Raw genomic sequence first — 16,645 nt, 5'->3', positions numbered from 1 at the left:
TGCCTCACTAGAAGGGCTTGTGCCCTGTGCTATGCTGTGATGATGATAACAAAATGTATTGGGAGCATGTATGGGGGCTCCTGGTTAGGGGCTGCATGAGTGGGGCTGCGTTCACACTAGTGCAGGGGCGGACATAAACTGTAGTGGGCCCCTGTGCAAGAAATTTTTCGGGCCCCCCCTCCCCCTTCATAAGGCAACAAAGTTATTTGCTATTTGTTATCTAATATTGAGTCTATGCAGCACTGGATATAATATCTGTATAGAATATAATGTAACCCCCCCCATAGAATATAATGCAGTCCCCCCCATATAGTATAACGCAGCGCCTCCATAGAATATATGGCAACCCCCTCATAGGATATAATGCAGCCCCTTATATAGTATAATGTAGCCCCTCCATAGAATATAATGCAGCCCCCATAGAATATAATATAATACAGCCCCCCTATAGAATATAATGTAGCCCCAAATAGAATATAATACAGCCCACCTCCCCATAGAATATAAGGTGGCCCCCCCATATTATATAACACAGCCTCCCCTTATAAAATATAATGTAAAATGTACCCCCATGGTATATAACACAGCCACATAGTGTATAGCCCAGCAACACATGGTATACAACCCACCATGGTATATAGCCCACCATGGTATAATACAGCCCAGCATGGTATATGGCCCCCCCAGCATGGTATAATACAGCCCAGCATGGTATATGGCCCCCCCAGAATGGTATAATACAGCCCAGCATGGTATATGGCCCCCCCAGAATGGTATAATACAGCCCAGCATGGTATATAGCCCCCCCAGCATGGTATAATACAGCCCAGGATGGTATATAGCCCCCCAGCATGGTACAATACAGCCCAGCATGGTATATAGCCCCAGCATGGTACAATACAGCCCAGCATGGTATATAGCCCCAGCATGGTACAATACAGCCCAGCATGGTATATAGCCCCCCAGCATGGTATAATACAGCCCAGCATGGTATATAGCCCCTAGCATGGTATAAAACAGCCCAGCATGGTACAATACAGCCCAGCATGGTATATAGCCCCCCCAACATGGTATAATACATCCCAGCATGGTATATAGCCCCCCAGCATTGTATAATACAGCCCAGCATGGTATATAGCCCCCCCAGCATGGTATAATACAGCCCAGCATGGTATATAGCCCCCCAGCATGGTAAAATACAGCCCAGCATGGTATAATACATCCCAGCATGGTATATAGCCCCCCCAGCATGGTATGATACAGCCCAGCATGGTATATAGCCCCCCCCCCAGCATGGTATGATACAGCCCAGCATTGTATATAGCCCCCCCCAGCATGGTATGATACAGCCCAGCATTGTATATAGCCCCCCCCAGCATTGTATGATACAGCCCAGCATGGTATATAGCCCCCCCAGCATGGTATAATACAGCCCAGCATGGTATATAGCCCCCCAGCATGGTATAATACAGCCCAGCATGGTATATAGCCCCCCCAGCATGGTATAATACAGTCCAGCATGGTATATAGCCCCTCAGCATGGTATAATACAGCCCAGCATGGTATATAGCCCCCCCAGCATGGTATAATACAGCCGAGCATGGTATGATACAGCCCATCATGGTATATAGCCCCCCCAGCATGGTATAATACAGCCCAGCATGGTATATAGCCCCCCTCCAGCATGGTATAATACAGCCCAGCATGGTATATAGCCCCCCCAACATGGTATAATACATCCCAGCATGGTATATAGCCCCCAGCATTGTATAATACAGCCCAGCATGGTATATAGCCCCCCCAGCATGGTATAATACAGCCCAGCATGGTATATAGCCCCCCCAGCATGGTATAATACAGCCCAGCATGGTATAATACAGCCCAGCATGGCATATAGCCCCCCCAGCATGGTATGATACAGGCCAGCATGGTATAATACAGCCCAGCATGGTATATAGCCCCCCCCAGCATGGTATAATACAGCCCAGCATGGCATATAGCCCCCCCAGCATGGTATGATACAGGCCAGCATGGTATGATACAGCCCAGCATGGTATATAGCCCCCCCAGCATGGTATAATACAGCCCAGCATGGTATATAGCCCCTCAGCATGGTATAATACAGCCCAGCATGGTATATAGCCCCCCCAGCATGGTATAATACAGCCGAGCATGGTATGATACAGCCCATCATGGTATATAGCCCCCCCCAGCATGGTATAATACAGCCCAGCATGGTATATAGCCCCCCCAGCATGGTATAATACAGCCCAGCATGGTATATAGCCCCCCCAACATGGTATAATACAGCCCAGCATGGTATATAGCCCCCCAGCATTGTATAATACAGCCCAGCATGGTATATAGCCCCCCCAGCATGGTATAATACAGCCCAGCATGGTATATAGCCCCCCCCAGCATGGTATAATACAGCCCAGCATGGTATATAGCCCCCCCAGCATGGTATAATACAGCCCAGCATGGTATATAGCCCCCCCAACATGGTATAATACAGCCCAGCATGGTATATAGCCCCCCAGCATGGTATAATACAGCCCAGCAAGGCATATAGCCCCCCCAGCATGGTATGATACAGGCCAGCATGGTATAATACAGCCCAGCATGGTATATAGCCCCCCCAGCATGGTATAATACAGCCCAGCATGGCATATAGCCCCCCCAGCATGGTATGATACAGGCCAGCATGGTATAATACAACCCAGCATAGTATATAGCCCCCCAGCATGGTATAATACAGCCCAGCATGGTATATAGCCCCCCAGCATGGTATAATACAGCACAGCTTGGTATATAGCCCTCAGCATGGTATAATACAGCACAGCTTGGTATATAGCCCCCAGCATGGTACAATACAGCCCAGCATGGTATATAGCCCCCCCAGCATGGTATGATACAGCCCACTAGTGTTTTGCTACGGTGCGTTGTGATGTGTAGCAATCCTGATGCATCCTGATCCAGATTAGATCCCTATACTTCACATAGGGACTCACGGACCTGCGTTTGCATCAGGATGCATCAGGTGCACCAACACACCTGCACCCCACACACAGGATAGCTCAGTAGGGACCCATCCATGCTTTATGCTGGAAAGGTCATAGGGTGCCTTTTGTGGTCCCTGGCTTCGTAACACGAGAGGTGCTGGGGAGGCGGGTGGAATTAGATATAAAAGAGAGGGAAGGTGTAGGATTTCAGGTCAGTCTGGGGTGAGTCCCAGAGAAGGAGGTCAGTCTGGGGTGAGTCCCGGAGAAGGAGGTCAGTCAGACGAGGGTCTGAGAGAGAGAGAGAGAGCAGGCTGACGGCAGGTCAGCCTGAGAGGAGCTCAAGGCGGAGGAAGGCAGTCAGTCAGGAGAGGCTGAGGACTGGTCTTAGTGGAACGAGCTCCCTAGGGAAGGAAGAGAAGGCGAAAGAGACGTAGACTGGAGACTACAGATTCCATAAGAGAGATAGAACAGATCGGAGCGAAGGAGAATAGAAGGACGGTGGGAAGCTGGTTGAAGAAAGATAGAGAACCCTTCCAGTCCAGAGAGCGCAAAGGCCGGGGCCTGGTCCCCGAGGTTGATTGGATCTTTATGTCCGGCAACAGACACCGGAGGAGTAGTGAGCCACTAACGCCTTCCTCCCATTATAGACTTGGGACACAACAGCAACTGAATAGAGAGCCGGGACGCAGTGAGGAGTCCCCGAAGCAGGCTACAGCTGTCTGTCATACAAGTAAAGACTAGGAACACCTAGAGAGAGGCATTCCAGGGTAACTAAGTACTGGAGTGCTTCGCACCTAAAGGCGCATTGGAGGAGTCGTTCAGTAAGGTACATGTTGGCGGAGTGTGGAAGGGAGAATCCTATCCTGCCGGGAGGTTGGCTGGAGCCCTGACCTGGAGAACACAGTACGGAGGCAGGCAGTTGTGTGAACTGCAAACAGTGAGTAAAGCTTTGGAACCACATACTCAGGTGTCCTCCAGTTATTCCCGCACCACTACACCTGGGTACCAGCCTCCATACCATTCTGCGCCTCTCCTCATCCATTGCACCTACACTGCCCTGGGACTACAGCTCCACCAGTGGGGAGCTATACCATCTCTGCTGCACCACACCATCAGTCCCAGCGGATCTGTATGCAGCGTTGGCTTACCATCTTATTTGCCAAACACCACGGGTGGCGTCACGAACTATTCATATAAACTTTAACACCATTAACATCACCGCCATTGATATTGGGCGCCCAGGGCCACGGACCGGGTCACCGCTGCTGTGACACATTCCCACCTTGACACCGGCCCGATGCCGAGTACCCCACAGCCCTGGGTGTGCGAAGGCGACCCAACAGCACTTACTAATTCACAAAGGACATTAACAAAAAATGCCAAAATACATGTTAAGACTACAACCGAGGAGGAGTTGGGGCCTGATCACAAGAGCTGACAATCTGAGGAAGCAGCAATGCTGAATAACAGTCTACACTGCATCACACAGGGGGAGAATGAGGCCCTCACTTCACAGGCAAAGACCTAGAACGAGGACTGTGGAAAACGGATTTCTATTTAAAAAAAGCCGTTTAAAGAGCCAAAAGAGCCGGCTCTTTATGGTGAGCGGAGCCGAATGAGCAGGATCACTAAAAAGAGCCGAACTTCCCATCACTCGTCTGATCATGTCTACAAAGTATTCAACCATCAGGCTTAAAGGGTTGACCCACTGTTTAGGCTGTGTTCACACTGAAGTTTATTTAGCAGGTTTTTACAGCTGTTCCACTCCGAATTCCTCTTCAGGACTGCTGAGAAAAGTTATTTTTTGATAGGAAACCCATTTTGCTTTTCATCTGAGTTTTTGTTTCCCCTAAGGCCTCTTTCACACTTAAGTTTTTTACAATCAGTCACAATCCGCCAGGTTTTGAAAAAAACGGATCCTCAATTTTCTTTTGAGGATCCGTTTTTTTTCCCCATTGACTTGCATTAATGGCGGATTGTGACGGACTGCTGTCCGTTGCATCCGTTTTATTTGAGGATCCGCCAAAAGTTGCTGTCCGTCATCATCCTCAAAGATTTCAAAATGGAGCTTGCAACGTTTTTTTTCTCTGGCGGATCCTCCAGGCACTCATTTAACCCGAATTTCTTTCTGGGTGCCGGACAAAACAAGAAAAAAATTTTTCTCTCTCTCTCTCTCTCTCGCCAGCAGTTACTTTATTTCCTCATTTTCAGGATCCGTCTGAAAACGGATCCTGTACCATCCGTTCACATCAGTTGAAAACGGATCTGCTTCTCTGACTTTTTGGCGGATTTGAACTGATGCAAAAAAACTGAAGTGTGAAAGAGGCCTTATGGCTACGTTTCCATCATGAGCTTTTGTTGAGGTTCTGACGCTGCACTTTTCCCTTCACCCATGACAGCACCACATGAGAGAGGGATCCGCCCCACCAGGACAGGAACCTACTGAAACAAGGGGCGGCACCTCTCCCCCGCTTCAGTTGGGTTCCTGTCCTGGAACGGGATCCCAGTCTGACAGCGGTGGTGCCAGTCATGGATGAAGATGGACCCAGGGCCTTCCCGGCGCGGGAAGAGCAGGTTCAGCTTTCTTGCAGCGCTGGCCGTCGTTATCCTGGAAGAGCAGTCCCCGGGGTTCCTCCTGCAGGCCCCGGGTTCGTGCGGGTGCGGTATGGGGTCCTCAGTGCGGGGCTCTCCTCTGTGCCTCCCCCCCCCCGCGCGCGCCAGATCCTTCCTCCCTGGGCGTCAGGGGAAGCCGGGGGCGGTTTCCGGCGTGTGGCGCGGTGCACATTGGGAATGCAACCGCTGATGTCACAGATGCGACGAAACATGGCGCCTGGTGCGGCGCCGGCCACAGAAGATGGAAAACGACCGGCGGTCGCAGGGGGGAGGGGTACCACTCACCGGATCACTCACCGGAGGCATCTATAAAAGAGAGAGCAGGAAGCAGGATGGCCAGGTGTGACAATGGAGTCTCAGGAGGAGCGTTCACCGTCTTCAGTGTCTCTGCCTCAGTCGCAGACCTCTGCACGCAAACATGGGAGCCGTTCAAGCGGCAAGAGCAGCAGCCGCCCGAGCCATAGATCGAGGGATTCCTCGAGGTCAAGAGAGCGCAGGCCGCATGCTCCAACACAGCCTCCGAGTCTGGTATTCGACTTCTGGGTCTCCGTGAATGTTAGACCAATATTAATAGGGTCCCTCTTGTGTGTTATTTTTTCCTTAAGGAAAAGGCAAAAAAGCAGTGAGCAAAATAAATAATAGAGAGTGTGCTATATGCGAGAGCCCCCTAGCAAAAGATTGGCAAAAGGACCTTTGCGCCAGCTGTATCCAGCGGACTATGGCGGAGGAGGTGCCGAGCCTGGCAACTAACCTCAGATCGGTCATAAGGTCCGAGGTAGAAGGCTCACTTAAAATATTATTAAAGAAAAAGGAAAAAAGTAGGAGAGTCTCCCCAAGTTCTTCATCAGGCTCTTCCTCGTCTGAATATCAGATTGAACACGGATCTTCCTCCTCCTCGGATAGTGATACGGGGGCTAGGCCATGTCTCCCAGTAGAGGATATAGACGCTCTCCTTAAGTCCATTAGGACAACCATGGGCCTACAGGAGGAGAAAGTAACTAAATCCCTAGAAGACAATGTTTGGGGGGTTGCAGGAAAGGAAAAAGCGCACCTTTCCGGTCAACGACAAAATCCAAGCACTCATTGAAAGAGAGTGGAGGAAGCCTGAAAGATGGGGTAGTCTTCCCTCCTCCTCAAAAAGGAGATATCCCTTTGAGCCTAAAGATACAGACATCTGGGACAAGGTCCCAAAAATTGATGCAGCTGCATCCAGATCATCAAAATAGTCAGCCCTGCCCCTAGAAGACTCAGGAGTACTGAGAGATCCGCTAGATAAGAAAGCAGGCTCCTACCTAAGACATACATGGGAAGCAACGGCAGGGGGCCTGAAACCGGCAATAGCCGGCACCTGCACAGCCCGATCCTTAATTATCTGGTTTCAGCTGCTGGAAGAAAAACTCGCATCCAAGGTGTCAAGGGAAAAAAATTTGGGAGAAATGTATCTGCTACACGGAGCAGCCGCCTTTTTGGCTGACACCTCTGCCGATTCCATGAGGTTGACGGCGAGGGCAGCGGGGTTATCAAACGCCGCAAGGCGGGCATTATGGCTTAAAGGCTGTCCAGGAGATATACAGTCAAAAGCTAAATTATGCTCTCTGCCGTGTGATGGACAATTTCTTTTCGGAAAAAAATTAGACATCCTCGAAAAAGCTGGGGATAAGAAGAAGGGCTTCCCCAGATTTATGGGAGATCAAAGAAGGCCACCCTTTCGGAGGGGAAAATTCAATAGAGTCCTTCCCCCGGGGGATCGGAAGAGATGGAAGGACAAAAGAAAGAAAGAATCCGTATTCATGTTTGGAGGAGCCACTTCATCCGCAAAAAAGTACCCTCAATGACGCCAATGTCCCTGTGGGGGGGGGGACTGATGCTCTTTTATCAGGAATGGGAAAATATATCTTCCAACACTTGGATTTTAAACATCATCAAAAAAGGCCTAAAATTTCCTTTTTTTCAACGGCCGAGCGCATCGTTTGTGGTGACCCCGTCAGGAAAGGGTTAGAAGAGCAGTCAGCCCTAGAAGCAGAGATCCTAGGTCTGCTGGACAAACATGTTCTGATCGAGGTTCCAAGCGAACAGGAAAGGAGGGGTTTCTACTCACCCCTCTTCCTAATAAAAAAACCGGATCATTCATTCAGAACAATTATAAATCTCAGAGGCCTCAACCAATGGATAGAAAACCAGACTTTCAAAATGGAGTCAGTCGCTTAGGCCATAAAGCTGTTACACCACAATTGCTTTATGGCCGTAGTCGACTTAAAGGATGCCTATTACCACATCCCGATCCATCCAGAGTACCAGAAGTACTTAAGGGTAGCTCTCTACATCCAGGGCAACCTCAGACATTTTCAGTTCAGAGCCCTTCCATTCGGCATATCCCATAGCCCCGAGAGTTTACGAAGGCAGTAGCAGAGATGACAGCCTTCCTCCGAATCCACAACACAATTATAATACCCTACTTAGACGATTTTCGAATTGTGGGCAACTCGGAACGTCACTGCGTAGAACAAGTGGAAAGGGTAACAGAGACCCTGCAGAGACTGGGCTGGATGGTAAATATCAAGAAGTCAAGGCTAAACCCCTAAAAAGACAAACATTTTTGGGATTCATCTTGGACTCAGAACAGCAAATTTGTCTCTTACCAGATGCAAAGGTGGAAAAGATGAGGAATATGACCTTGGCAACAATAGACCAACCTCACACGACCCTAAGAGGGGCAATGTCCTTACTAGGCACTCTGACAGCCTGTATCCCAGCGGTCAGATGGGCACAATTTCATACCCGTCAACTACAAGCAGAGATCCTATCAGCACAGAAATTTCTAAGAGGGCATTTAGAAGGAAGGCTGGAACTTTCCAGAAAAGTCAAAAACTCTCTCAGATGGTGGCTGGACAGAACAAACCTAGCAGCAGGTACATTGTGGCAAAGGCCAGTATCCGATGTGATTCTAACGGACGCAAGCTCCTCGGGGTGGGGAGCATACCTGAGAGGACAGGCAGCCCAGGGGTCCTGGGGACGCCAAGAACAAAATGCATCCTCCAACCTAAGAGAATTAAGGACAGTAAACAAAGCCCTAAAGACATTCATCCCCAGTCTAGAAGGTCGCAATGTCCGGATTATGTCGGACAACAGAGTGACAGTGACTTATATCAACTACCAGGGAGGGACAAGGTAACACTCCCTAATGAACAAAACCAGCAAGATCTTTCACAGAGCGGAACAACACCTACACTATCTACCGGTCTTACACATCAGAGGGGCAGAGAACATACAGGCTGATTTTCTAAGCCGCAACACGTTAAGACAGGGAGAATGGGCCCTAAATCACTTAGTGTTCCAAAAGATGGTACAACTCTGGGGAGAGCCAGTAATAGACCTCTTTGCCAACAAAAGCAACAGGCAGGTAAAGAGATTCTGTTCATTGAACCCAAAAGAAGACCCATGGGCAGTAGACGCATTGCAAATTCCGTGGAAATTCAAACTGAGTTACGCCTTTCCCCCGGTAGCTCTAATCCCAGCGGTAGTGAAGAAAATAAGAGAGGATCAGGCCAGAGTGATCTTGATAGCCCCGTTCTGGCCAAAAAGGCCCTGGTTTTCGCTACTACAGATGATGTCCCTCTCAGACCCGTGGGTGCTGCCAGAGATTCCAGACCTGCTAGCTCAGGGTCCGGTATTCCACAACCAAGTCAAGGGGTTCCATCTGACGGCGTGGAATTTGAGAGATCACTTTTTAAAAATAGAGGGTTCTCCCCGGGGTTGGTGGCTACACTGATGAAAAGTAGAAAGCCAGTAACAACCAATATATACGGTAGGACATGGAATAAGTTTCTGCAGTTCCTAGGAAAACCGTTAGCCTTGATCGGGGGTTCTTGATCTATCTTAGAATTCTTGCAGGCAGGACTACAACTAGGCCTAGCGGTAAACACACTCAAAGTACAAGTTTCAGCACTAGGCGCTCTACATAACTGTAATATAGCAGCAAACAGATGGGTAGCTAGATTCATTAAATCCTGCACCAGGTCTAGACCAATCCCCTTGCCAAAAATAGCTCCTTGGGATCTAAAACTGGTGTTAGAAGCTCTCACGAAGGAGCCAATTGAACCTGTCCAACAAATACCAGTGAAATACCTTACCCTAAAAACCATTATTTTAGCGGCCCTTACATTGGCACGTAGAGTGAGTGACTTGCAGGCCCTCTCAGTTAACCCACCTTATACCCAGGTGTACCAAGACAGGGTTGTCCTAAAAACAGACCCTGCTTATTTACCGTAAGTTGTATCAGATTTCCATCGTAGCCAGGAAATTGTCCTCCCCTCCTTCTGTGACAATCCAAAAAACCCGGGAGAGGAGAAATTCCTTAATCTAGACGTCAAAAGAGCCCTCTTAGAGTACAAATCAGTGACTAGCCAGTGGAGGAGGTCCCAGTCCCTATTTGTAGCCTTCCAGGGTGCCAGGAAGGGCTATGGAGTATCAAAAGGGACTATTGCCAGATGGATTAGGGAGGCCATTAGTGTAACCTACTCAGCTAGTGGCGTTCCGATTCCTGACGGCATCAAGGCTCATTCCACCAGAGCCGTGGCGACCTCCTGGGCTGAAAAAGCAGAGGTATCAATTGAGCAAATTTGTAAGGCCACTACCTGGGCCTCACCCTCAACCTTCTTTAAACACTATAGATTAAATCTATCCTCCTCTGCTGACTTAACCTTTGGTAGAAGGGTGCTGCAAGCGGTGGTCCCTCCCTAAGGTGTTTCGAAGTCTCCAAAAATCTCTCATGTGGTGCTGTCATGGGTGAAGGGAAAACCACCATGGTTACTTACCGGTAGCCGGTTTTTCCGGAACCCATGATAGCACCCGTATATTCCCCCCCCTTTTCACCGTATGGGTGTGCACAATAGTCGGGTGCATTTGTGTGATGTGGTGATGGATAAACGTGTAACTAACCGGGAAGTCCTCTCAATGCTCTGTAATCTAACTGAAGCTTATGTTTCAGTAGGTTCCTGTCCTGGCGGGGCGGATCCCTCTCTCATGTGGTGCTGTCATGGGTTCCGGAAAAACCGGCTACCGGTAGGTAACCATGGAGGTTTTTCTGCTCTGTTTCTGAATCTTATGTAAATTAGGTTACTTTTGTTTTTAGCTTGTTTAGTGTGCCTGTTGTTGGTTTGCCATGCTTTGTGTAAAGCTGCTTTGTTTTATGATGCTGAAGTTGGTTTCTTATTCAGCAATCTTTTTTTTTTTTTTCTGTTTTTTACAGGTTTAATGACAAAAATAAAACAATACAATAATAAAATACAATGCAGCAAATGTCCTGGTGTGAATATGCTTAAAAACCACTTCAAAAGTTATAAAATTGGCACAAAATTAGGTATCAAGGTGGGCACTGAAGGGCATGATTGAAAAGGTTAAATGACTTTGGACCACTGATGTTGCTATCTATTACATACATAGTGATGGTCCACATCAAATTCAGGTCTCTCAAGCATGGCCCATCTGTGTTCTGGGCATCAAAGTAACTGGTGTTTTTGAAGGGTTAAACGACTTTGTGCCTCTGATCTCACACCAGCATTATATACATAGTGATGGACTCTATCAAGTTCAGGTTACTCCAGCCTGGCCTAAATGGGTCCTGGGCATCAGAACAGGCATCAAAGTGGGCAAACCACCCCTTTCACAGATTTGAATAACGTGTTTTTCAGGGGTTAAATAAGTGACCTGAATTTGACGCTGGATATCACTATATATGTAATGCTGGTCTGAGATCAGTGGCCCAAAGTCATTTAAAGGGAACCTGTCAGCAGGATTGTGAACAGTAGCCTACACAGTGTCAGGTCACCACTGTTATACTGATTACAATGATAACTGGGGTAATATTTGTGGGGTTAATGTCACCTTTGTATTGTCAGGTGACATCAAGCCCACAGCTTAGAAATGAAGAGGCGTCTGTAAGGCCTGTTTCACACTTCCGTTTTTGACCATCAGTCAAAATCCGCCGTTTTGCAAAAAAAACGGATCAGTCATTTTTTTCCCCATTGATTTGCATTACAGGCGGATCTTGACGGATGGCCATCCGTTGGACCCGTTTTTTTTGCGGATCCGCCAAATTTTTGCGTCCGCCGACATGCCCGGACGGACCATGCAATGTTTTTTTTTGCTGCAGGATCCACATTTTATAGTGCGCATGCCCGGAGGAATGAAGTCAGCTGGAAATTTAACCCTGAAATCATTTCTGGCGGACAGAAAAAAAATCTCATTCCCCCCCCCCCCGGCTACGTTTCCTTTAAAATTCTTCATTCATCGGATCCGTTCACATCAGTTTTGCAACGGATCCGCCTTCTGCCATTTTGGCGAATTTTAACTGACACAAAAAACTGAAGTGTGAAACAGGCCTAAGACACCCATTCATTACTAAACCTATAGTTATCTAGAAAATAAAGACACAGCCAGAATAAAGTCCTTTATTTGAAACAATGACACAGACTCCTTTATTAATCTCAATTAAACCATACTTACAACCATGCCTAATTTCAGTGAAGCCCTCGATCTCCTGTAATAAAAATAAAAAAAACAACAATGTACCATACCTGTCCGTTGTTCTGTCCCATGCCGTAATCCATGTCTGGGGGTTAAATGATTTTCAACCTGGACTGTGCCAAGATGCGACCATCCCGACTGAGAACCACTGGTGACTGAGCTGCTGAGAACAGCATCATTTCTCCAGAAATGACCTCTCTTCTTCCTAAGCTTGCTCCAGCCTCCATCTTCTACTTGAAGGGTGTGTGCACACCTTGCAGGTTCTGCAGCGGTGTACAGTACCATTTAACTCAAAGCAAAATGAAAAACACAGTGCCCACGGTACGGAATTTTCCGCGAGGATATGCTGCAGTTTTAAATCTGCAGCATGTCACTTTGTGCGGATTCCATAGCGGTTTGGCACCTGCTCCATGACAGGTGTCAAACCGCAGGGGAAAACCGCAGGCTAATCCGCGGAAAATCTGCAGATAAACCGTAGGTCTTTTGACCTGCGGATTTAGATAAATCCGCGCGGAAAATTCCGCAGCAGATTTCGCAACGTGTGCACACACACGAAGGGGTCGTCTTGATGAAAGAGCTTAGTTCTCGGAAGCTTCAAGGTCTTGTCATGGGGAGTAGCACTTCTTAGGCCAGGGTCACACTAACCGACGAGTAATACGGTCCGTATTTTACATGTGTAATACGGAGAAATGTCCCCTAAATAGTGATCCGTAATCAAGGTGTGGTCACGTATTTTGCGTATGTAATCCGTATGCCGAGATTTTCTCGCAGGCTTGCAAAATGGACATATAATGGATCCCTATGACAGGTTAAAACCCAAATGAAAGAATAGATATATACACACATATTAGTAAAGCAGCGGCGTCCAAGCTGTGCAGAGATGAGGCAGTAACCCAGCAAGTTCAAACAAAAAAAATGTGTTTAATGTCCACAAAAAAAAACAAACAGTGCACAACATGCTGTATCCTCCGGATCGCAGCCGGGAAGCAACAAAACAGTCCGTGGCCAGTTGCCGTGAGCGACCGCGTTGCCCGGGTATGAAAGGGGTGCCAGACCTTGGCTCAGCTTGGCCCTGTGTTGCCTCACACAGGGAATGCTCTGCAGACTACTGCTCTCTCTCTGTGCAACTCAGAACTGACACACCCAAACCCTTTCTGCAGGTTTTTTTTTCCTTTCTCCAATCTGTGGCCATAGGCCACTTATAAGACCTGGGCTGGAGGAAACGGACCGGACCCCACTACCTTCCTGCAGTCCGTTTCAAAAATAAAAGCCCATGCCGGGTTTTCCTGAATAAACTCCTTGGTCCAAATAACTTGACCAGGCTCAAACTCACTTTTATTCTGCCCTGAGTCACAGGCACACTGCTGCGACGACAGGGCACTCCAGCGGATTTAATTAACTTCTGAGCGCATTCTGGGGGACACATAGCGACCCTCACATATGACTCCGGTCGCTGCCTCACATACCCCCCTCTGTTCAAGCTTGTGGGGTTGAACATTTGTCACCATACAGGGGACCCGTGACAGGGCATCCGCATTTCCCTGTGCCTTCCCCGACCTATATTCCACTGAGAAACTGAAGTTTTGTAGGGACAGGAACCATCTGATGACTCGGGCATTCCTCTCTTTTGCATTTCTCATCCAGACGAGGGGGGAATAGTCTGTTACCAAACGAAACTGACGTCCAAGCAAATAATAGCGTAGGGACTCCAAGGCCCATTTAATCGCCAAGCACTCCTCCACTATGCTATAATTTTTCTCTGCCGGGATCAATTTCCTGCTCAAGTAGGTGACTGGATGCTCATCCCTGTGCACCTCTTGCGACAGCACCGCTCCTAGACCTACCTCTGAGGCATCGGTTTGTACAATAAAGGTCTTTTTGAAGTCCGGGCTGATGAGGACCGGCTGTCCACACAACGCCGACTTCAGAGACTCGAATGCTTTTTCCGCCTGAGGATTCCATCGGACCATCAATATCCTTTTACCTTTTAAGAGGTCCATTAGGGGTGTTGATTCCCCCGCAAAATTGGGTATAAACCGGCGGTAGTAACCAATGATGCCAAGGAATGCCCTCACCTGCTTAGTACTTAAGGGCTTGGGCCAGTTTTGGATGGCCTCAATCTTGTTTACTTGGGGTTTGATCACCCCGCGTCCGATCACGTAACCCAAGTACCGAGCTTCTGTGAGCCCTATCGCACATTTCTTTGGGTTTGCTGTTAACCCCGCGACTCTGAGCGAGTCTAACACGGCTTGTACCTGGGACAGGTGGGTCTCCCAGTTGGTACTAAAGATGACTATGTCATCTAAATAGGCCGATGCGTATTTCTGATGAGGTTCTAATACTATGTCCATCAGCCTCTGGAATGTGGCCGGAGCCCCATGTAAACCAAAGGGTTAGACAACATAGTGAAACAAACCCTCTGGCGTGATAAATGCGGTCTTCTCTTTAGCCGATTCTGTCAGGGGTACCTGCCAGTACCCTTTAGTGAGGTAGAGCATGGTGAAGTACTGGGCCTTTCCCAGTCTTTCAATTAGCTCATGCACCCGAGGCATTGGGTAGAGGTCAAATTTTGAAACCTCATTCAACTTCCGGAAGTCATTACAGAAGCGTAACGACCCGTCTGGTTTCGATATTAACACAATGGGGCTAGCCCACTCACTTCGGGACTCTTCAATGATTCCCAATTGAAGCATTTGCTTCACTTCAGCCGCTATCGCTTGCCTCCTGACACTCGGTATGGTTTCATCCGTACCCTAACCTGGGGGCTCGGTGATAATGTCATGCTGTATCACAGAGGTTTGTCCCGGCAGCTCTGCGAATACATCCGTATTCTGCTGCACTAAAGCTCGAGCCTCCCATCTCTGCTGTTTTGTGAGGGCGTCATTTACTTTTACCTCACACCCAGCCGGGTCCTTGGCCATAGTCAGAGGAACCCCCGTTTGTATGACCGGAGTCGCCTCGTTAACCAAACATTCTCGGTCCTTCCAGACCTTTAGCAGGTTTGCATGGTACAGCTGCTCGGGTTTCCTTTTCCCACGTTGGAACACCTTATAATTCACTTCCCCCACTTTCCCCCGTATCTCATAAGGCCCTTGCTACTTGGCCATGAGTTTACTCTCTGGGGTGGGTACTAGTACCAACACCCAGTCTCCTTCTTTAAAGGTCCTGACCGTGGCCCTTTTATTATACGTGCGTCTCTGAGTGGCCTGGGCATCCAACAGATGCTCCTTTACTATGGGCCGCACGATGGCAATCCGATCCTGCAGTTTTGTCACATACTCAATGACACTCTTATGGGGAGTGGGCTCCTGTTTCCACGTCTCTTTGGCTACATCTAGCAATCCTTTTGGGTGCCTGCCATACAATAGCTCAAACGGGGAGAACCCTGTTGACGCCTGCGGTACCTCGCGAATGGCGAACATTAGATAGGGCAGTAACATGTCCCAATCTCTCCCATCCTTGGCGATTACCTTTTTTAGCATGGCTTAGAGGGTCTTATTAAACCTCTCCACCAATCCGTCGGTTTGTGGATGGTACACCTACGTGCGCAGCTGTTTGATTTGGAGCAGCTTACACAGCTCCTTGGTCACCTTAGACATAAATGGAGTACCTTAATCGGGAAGGATCTCCTTGGGTAGCCCTAAGCGACAGAACATGGCGAACAGTTCACGGGCTATTAGTTTAGCCGAAGTGTGGTGGAGGGGTATGGCCTCTGGGTACCGGGTGGTGTAATCTACGACTACTAATATGTGCTGGTGACCCTGGACGGACTTTACTAATGGCCCTACCAGATCCATCACAATCCGCTCAAAAGGTACCTCTATAATGGGCAGAGGCACCAAAGGACTCCGATAGTTCGTGGTGGGTGAGGTTAGTTGGCACTCCGGACATGTGTCGCAATTCCTTTTGACCTCAACATAGACCCCAGGCCAGAAAAAACACTGCAATGTGTGCTCTATGGTCTTTTTGGCCCCCAAATGCCCTCCCAGCATGTGAGAGTGAGCCATATTGAGCACCTCCCGACGATAGGGTAGAGGCACCACCAGCTGTTCTACCACCTCATCCCTGATTTTATCAACCCTGTACAGTAACTTGGCTGATCTCCATCCGGGGAAACTCCCTCTCTGCACCTGGTTGTTGAGCCACCCCATTTACCATGATTACTCTTTCCCTGGCCCGGGTCAAAGTGGGGTCCTGGAGCTGGGCAGTCCCGAACTTACCAGGTGACACCTCCAGCTCAGGAATCGGTGAGTTCTCCTCAAATTCTCCTGCCAACACCTCTAGGAGAAACCTATCGGGGTTACACTCTGTCCCTATGTTGGTGACCCCTACGGCAGGAATCCCTGACTCGGGATCTTCAGGTTCAGCGCCCGTAATACTTTATTTTTCATTGTTTGCGGCGTCCTTTTCTATATGAGTAGCCATGTGAATAGGACACCGCTCTTTCCCCTTCTTGTCCCGTTTATGAGGATTATTAATGCATATAACTTGATAAAGGATTGTCT

General features: G+C 48.6%; 1 long non-coding RNA gene across 1 annotated transcript in view; it reads left to right on the top strand.

Annotated features, from left to right (window-relative positions):
• LOC141052328 (uncharacterized) overlaps positions 1 to 16,645 on the top strand; it is a 117,209-nt gene that overhangs the window by 1,528 nt on the left and 99,036 nt on the right. Inside the window, exon 2 of the long non-coding RNA XR_012220782.1 lies at positions 10,606 to 10,676. This is a non-coding gene — a long non-coding RNA (uncharacterized lncRNA). The remainder of the gene's footprint in view (positions 1 to 10,605; positions 10,677 to 16,645) is intronic.

This window comes from Dendrobates tinctorius, unplaced genomic scaffold (assembly GCF_039654945.1).
Source record: "Dendrobates tinctorius isolate UK_male_01 unplaced genomic scaffold, ASM3965494v1 ptg000159l, whole genome shotgun sequence".
NCBI classification, from domain to species: domain Eukaryota; kingdom Metazoa; phylum Chordata; class Amphibia; order Anura; family Dendrobatidae; genus Dendrobates; species Dendrobates tinctorius.
This window is presented reverse-complemented; position numbering and strand designations above follow the sequence as displayed.